Source organism: Globicephala melas, chromosome 1, assembly GCF_963455315.2.
Source record: "Globicephala melas chromosome 1, mGloMel1.2, whole genome shotgun sequence".
Classification (NCBI taxonomy): domain Eukaryota; kingdom Metazoa; phylum Chordata; class Mammalia; order Artiodactyla; family Delphinidae; genus Globicephala; species Globicephala melas.
The window spans coordinates 43,565,128-43,572,483 of record NC_083314.1 but is presented as its reverse complement, the minus strand read 5'-3'; positions in this window follow the sequence as shown (position 1 = coordinate 43,572,483).

Sequence of the window (7,356 nt, the reverse complement as noted above, 5' to 3'; positions counted from 1 at the left end):
TATTATAGGAAAACATGTTATTATCATATATAAAATGCAGAGCAGTGGAATCTTGGAAATTAAGATACTGATTTATCACACTGTTTCTTGAATTAATTAAGATCAGTTATCGAAACTAATAGAATAAAAAATAACAAGACAAAAGAGCTTAGAAAGCTAAGCAGAGGGAATTCATTCATTTCAAAAGATCTATTGCATACTAGTTATTAACTTATGTGGCATCATGTTTTATATAGTTTATACAGCAGAACACAAAATAGACAGTCTTGCCCTCCCCAGGAGTGTAGTCTAGAGCATGAAACTATAGGAAATGTAGGCACTGCATAAATGACTTGAAGTGTTAAGATGGAGATTTGCAGGGGAAATAAAAGGAAAAGGAGAGAAGCCTGGTTTGTTTGGGCAGAGAAAGGTGGGTGTTGGCCTGGTAAAATCTTTTTGGAAAAAGGAATCTTTAAATTGAAAATTGAAGTTAAGTAGATGTCAGCAAGGCAGAGATGTTGAGAAAGAAATGTGATTTGTGTGAAGGTAATTAGACAGTCAAGAGTATGAGATATTGGAATTGAAAAAAGTCCAGTTAGCTCTGGAGAAAAGAGAAACAGATGATACTTATTGAGTCAAGGTATTCTGAGACCATGTCAAAGAGAAATGGGTAGCATTCCAAAAGAAGTGGGGAGACATTGAAGGGAATTGACCAAAGATTTGTGTACTGCAGTGATCATGACCATATTAGCTGCTATTAGAGAAAGCTTTGGAGGGGAAACGAGTGAAAGTTGGGAACATATATGTGTATATCTATATGTGCCTCTCAGACAATATGTCTACCAGGCAATAAGGTAGATTGTATTAACTGAAGAAAGAGCAAGAGGAAGTTTGGGATTATGATTTATCACATTTATGCAGCCTGGTGAAGTCTTCCTTCTTGATGACAACACTTGTTAAGAGATTGCAAACATTTGTACTGCTGGAAGTGTTCCCTAGCCTTTCTGGATAGGGTTCAAAATTACGGTTCCCAGACCTTTGGATATCAGGGATCAAAAATTACTTCCCTCTCCCCCCCCGCAAAAAACCAAAACAAAACAATAACCCAAATAAAAATTTGGATTGCCATTCTAACACCAAACTTTAAAGAATACAATCTCACAAGAAATAGTAAGCCTTCTCGTTCCTCTGAAAGGATGGTTAATAACATTTTTGTGCATAAGATTTTCCTCATTTTTCTAGTTCTATAGTTCACAAAGCTATAACATTTTGTCTTGTTCAGAGTAGCCCAAAGACTGAATTTTGTAAACCTCAGCTCCACCTACCAGAGACAGGATAAAAACTGGTATTGCCCTTATCTGTGAATCAAACATACCCAAAGTCACTTAAGAGTTTGAAAATGCCTTAATTCCCCACCTGTGTCTTTTAGGATAGACTAGAAGGGGCTTAACCTCTCTTACCGAGAAAGTGGCAGAGTTGCTTATTCATTGGAGGAGAGCAGAGGTTTCTCAGAGTTTTCCTTTGTTTAATAACTACTAGATTTGTAAATATACCCCTGGAAGACACAACACAATTCTGATGAGTCATCGTGCTTTCATATAAGAGTGCTGAAAAGTAGCCTCAGAATAGGAACAGAAACTTAAAACCTCTTATTTTAAGACTTCCCTGACTTGTGGTATTTTTCTAAGGAACATACACATACAATAAAATAGCTGCATATATATTAATATATATTGAAAATATTTAGAAATTAAAGATCCAGTGAGTGAGCATCTCTGAAAATGTTTGTTTCATAGACACTGTATTTTTGCTTTCACTTTATTCTTAATTAAAGTAGTTCATCTGGTGGAAGAAAACTTTGGGAACAGGAAAATGTAATTTTTGTCTCTATATAAAGCAGGCTTAAGAAGGTCTGAGAGTTTAGTCTTAACCTGGAGAGGAATGACACTAGCATACTTCCCACTAGCACATCAAGAGGAGTATTTCCAGAAACTTGAACTTCTTGCTTCCTTCATCATTCCTTAGATATTTTAGAGCAGAATAAATGCTATTATTACTAGGTAAAATCCTGCCTATGTACAATGTGATATTTGTCAAACTTGTTTTAAGTTACATATATTAAAAAAACAACAACAATAAAAATGCCATGGGTTTCGAAATCAGGAAGACTTGAGTCTGGATCTCTGCTCTAACACTAATAACTTACCTTGGGCAATTTAGTGAACGTGTGCCTTAGTTTCTCATTTATATGAGAATATTATTAATTATTAATTAATGTGGATAATACCCTGTTATAGTGCAGTTGAAAGTGAATGAAACAGCATCAGTATGTTTTCTGGACCCTCAATAAATGATTACTATTCTCTTGTCATGTTCATTCTTCTGGTTCTAGTATCCAACCCTCCCTTTCCACCTAGATCCCTTTGGATGTACTGGATGTTGGATATCCATCTGCCTGATCTAGAGTGTTCTCCACAGGGAAACATACAAATGTTAACTTTCCCATTGCTCCTCAGAGCAAAGTTTGCCTCTTCAATTAATTGTGGATTTGAACTGAGTTTTAGTTACAAAAATGTTTAACAAAATTTTGTTTATAATAGTGGAAAATGTTGGAAATAGCGTAATATCTTAAAATAAGTTATCCTTTAATAAATTCTAGTGTACTCATATATTGTAATATTACACAACCATTAAAAATATCTTATTGGCATGGGAAAATATTTCCAACATGCTGTGGATAGGGAAAAATAGAAATAAAGCAATGTATACAGTGTAATGATATGAAAAATCATATGTACATGCATAGAATAAAAAACCAGAATGATATACAACAAATGTTAACAATTGTTATCTCTGGATGGTGGGATGTGCGATTTTTTCCTCTCTTTCTTCTAAGTAACTAGGCCAGTGGCTATGACTTCTATAAGACAGGATGTAAGAAATGTGACATTTATTTTCCTAGTCAAAGTTAAACTGCTCCTAGTCCCTATCTGGCTAGGACATTTAATTTCAAGCATTATTATTATTTTTTTTTTTTGCGGTACGCGGGCCTCTCACTGTTGCGGCCTCTCCCGCTGCGGAGCACAGGCTCCGGACGCGCAGGCCCAGCGGCCATGGCTCACGGGCCCAGCCGCTCTGCGGCATGTGGGATCCTCCCGGACCGGGGCGTGAACCCGTGTCCCCTGCATCGGCAAGCGGACTCTCAACCACTGCACCACCAGGGAAGCCCTCAGGCATTATTGAAACTTCTTTCCTCTTAAAATTATCCAAGTTTGTGCCAGTGTCCTGTGGATCTTGTAAAGTTCCAATCATTTAAATAGAATCTTCACGTTTTGTTGTATTGCCATTACCCATGATAAGCCCATGCCCAAACTGCATCATGCCTTTAAATCTAAGGAATTTTCTCTTTCCTCTGGGCCCAGCTTGAGTCCTACAAACTCCTGCAGATATAGTCCAGGGTTACCCTAGGCACTGTGCATTTTGTGATCCCAAATCTTTTCATTCCTCCTCAAATTGTTTTTCTTATTTTCACATGGCAAAATTGTTTCCCACTATGAATAAACTGGCTTTCTTATTCAGGTATTAATTCATGATGTAAGTGGAAATTGGAAGATGAAATCTAAATATACACTATTAAATGCATACTTATTACGTATCACTATGTATTACTTATATACTACTATGTAATAATATGTATTATTATTGTATAAGGCACTAGAATCCTTAATTTTAACTGGAGTCTCTGAATCATCAATCTTATACAAATTATCTTCTACCATGCGGCCAGGTAGCCATTCCCCAGAGGTCTTGCTACCTGCTCTTGATCTGAGGGATTGGATTACCAGCACTCTGTAAATAAACAAGTCACCTGGATCCTTTCTACCTTGTCTTCACATTTGCTCCCTTTCATAATTCCCTATAAGAACTTGCACTTTGCAAACATATTGGGAAAAAACATGGAGGAAAGTGGGGAGTACAGGGGAGTAATCTTCTCCATGCTTTATAGTGGCTGCTTTAGTGGTTATACTTCTTAAAAGATTATTTGTTAAGGGAGCACAATATCATGATTTGGAGTAGAGAAGAAAAACTACCCACAGCCCTGAGAACTAAACACAAAAGGATGGCACATGCATTTTCAAAATGTTCAACAGTGAAATTTTTACCTTTCTAATACGAATTTTTTTAAAAAAGGAAAAAAACAGCTATCAGGGACCAAAACAAAACATGTGTTTATAAAAACTCAAAACTTTCCCAATTCTTGTTTACTTGGGAGCTTTTTCTTTGACTTCTAAGGCTCCATTAATTTATCTGTAAATAGGCAATGGGAAAGAGCTATAGAAAGAGATATGTAATTTGAGGTCAAAGGTTTGGTTTAAACTTTGATGTTCACTTTTGGGTAAATCACCTACTCTGCAAGGCTGGGGCAATGCTACCAGGATGCCCAGTTAATCCCAGAGGTTACATGCAACTCCATCGGATGACTCCATTACACTGGAAAGAGTTTCTTCTCTAAGGAACCATGTCTGCCTCCCCGAGGACTTAAAAGCAGAGGACACATTTTATAATCCCAAATCTCCTTCCCCAAATTGTTTTTCATAACTTTCAGTTGGCAAAACTGATCCCAGCTAAGAATAAACTGACTGACTTGTTCAGACATAACTATATGAGGTAAGCAGCAATTTGAAGATTAAATCTTAATAAAACATTAAATACATACCATGTATAAGACATTGTCTCTAACTCTAGACTGAGTCTCTGAATCATCAATCTGTTACAGATTATCTTCTCATACCATGTGGTTTGGTCTACTCCTGGAGTTGAGTTTTGTCAAACTGTCTCAACCTTCCAAATCATCTTTCTCATCTTGATAAGTCTCCTCCCCTACACGGAGTTCACCATTCCTTCTTGACACAGTAATCACTCAGGTTTTCCCCCTCCTCACATTACTGTCTCTATTCTTCAGTCTGTGCTGCTGTGTTACTAAATACCAGGTTAATAATGTCATTCCCTTGCTAAGAGCCAAGAAACCAACACCCATCTCTGACAATTAACTACCATATTCAAAACAGAATAGCGCAACTAACCACTACCATCTTTGATAGCTGGGAAATTTCTTTCTTTCATTCTTTCTTTCTGTCTTTTTTTTTCCAAATTTGCCATTACATTTATTTATTCTCTTTTTTTAAATTTTATTTTTTTAATTGAAGTGTAGTTGATTTATAATGTGTTAGTTTCTTCTTTTTTTTTTAATTTTTGGCTGCGTTGGGTCTTCATTGCTGCGTGCGGGCTTTCTCTAGTTGAGGTGAGTGGGGGCTACTACTCTTCATTGCGGTGCACAGGCTTTTCACTGCAGTGGCTTCTCTTGTTGCAGAGCATGGGCTCTAGGCGTGTGGGCTTCAATAGTTGTGGCATGTGGGCTCAGTAGTTGTGGCTCGTGGGCTGTAGAGCACAGGCTCAGTAGTTGTGGCGCACAGGCTTAGTTGCTCCGCAGCATGTGAGGTCTTCCTGGACCAGGGCTTGAACCCATGTCCCCTGCATTGGCAGGCAGATTCTTAACCACTGCACCACCAGGGAAGTCCCGTTGTGTTAGTTTCAAGTGTACAGCAAAGTGATTCAATTATATATACACACACACACACACACACACACACACACAGGACCTACCTATACAGTAGGTCCTTGTTGGTTACCTATTTTATATATAGTAGTGTGTATGTGTTGATCCCAAACTCCTAAATTATCCCCCTCCCCCTTTCCCCTTTGGTGATAGCTGGGAAGTTTCTTTTTCATCACAGGAAAATGTCTAAATTCCTCCATCTGTTTTTGAAGAATTTTTAAAATCTGACCTCCATTGTACATTTTTGAACTGCTCTCCCCACAAACTCTTCTCCTTTTAGAACTGCCTTTGCACTTCCTCCCAACCATTAATTCCTGCCTTTGCTGCTTAAATTGCTCACAGCTACCCATCAAAATCCAATCCTAGTTTCATGGCCCAGTTTTGATTTCAGATTTAATTTAGTACTTCGTTGTCTCTTCCTCACTCTAGCACTTTCTGTTCAAGACACTTGTAATGGCTTTTAGTCATATATGTCTTTCATGTTTCATGTGTCAATACGGGTTTCTGTGCTTGTACTTGCTGGTTCTTGTGTCTGAACATTCCTCCCACACTGTTTCATGACTGGTTGGCTTAGTCTCATCTTTCAATCAAAATGTATCCTCAGAGTGGTCTTTCCTGGACTTTTTTTTTTTTTAAGTCATTATCTTGTTCATCTTGTTCCTTGACTCCCCTGTGCACTAGGATGTGAGCTACATGAAAATACGGACCTTGCCTATCCATTGCTCTCTCTCTCCAGTGCCTAACCGTATGCTTGGCACAGGATAAATAGGCAAGACATCCAGGGAATGGCTATATGGAGCGCTTGGTAAAGTTGGGTTATGTCTTTAGAAGTTCTCAGGACCAATCTTGGCATGGAAGCAGCGTAAAAGCTTCTTACCTTCAAGAGAGGAAGTGACTTGGCCAGTGGGCCTATCAGTAGTAACCTGTGCTTACTGAGTTTAATTTTTGCCTCCCCAAGTGTATTACAGAATTTGTAAAGGATCTCCTAGCACAGACATTTAAAAATCATTGTGAATGAGTGATCAGATGAATGAATCATATTTATTGGGTGAATGGATGCTGTTTACTAAACACATATTAACTTCAAAGAGAATGCTGTGTAAAGATTGGTGGAACATTTCAAAATAATGACCATATGTAACTTAAGCCATGCATTTATTACAAGTAGCAGAATGGCTGTTAAGGGAAATAGAAATATCTAGAGAGCCAAATGAAAGGGAGATTGTTTTTCTAGAACTATGATTTATAGCAAAATAATCATACCTTCTTCTTTCTCCCTATTTTAGTGATAAATCAAAATATTATCTGATATTGCAGTGCTTTCTTTAAATGTAACAAGTTATAAGCAGTAATGGACTTACAACTGTTTAGGATATTAGTCTAATATTTTATTTTTATTTCAGTTCTTGGACCATTGCTATTTTCAGGAAAGTAAAAATACCTCAGTAGTGTATTAATTAGGAAATATTTAAATTTGTTGAGTCAACAGTGTTTTCTTTAATAGTCCTATCTATCTGTAGAAAACAGTTGGATCATTTTGCTGATTGGAATGAATTAGATTAGCAGAAATTTTTATTTTTTATAGCAGCTTTTGGATTTTTGTTGTTGTGGTTATAAATTATCAAATTTTACTCTATCCTAAAAAATAAATTTGGGACGAACTGAGATTTAAGGCTAGATTATAAATGTAATGAAATTAAATTTTGTTATGTGACTATTCTTGTTATTTGGGTGAAGATTAAGAGTTGTCTTTATTGTGT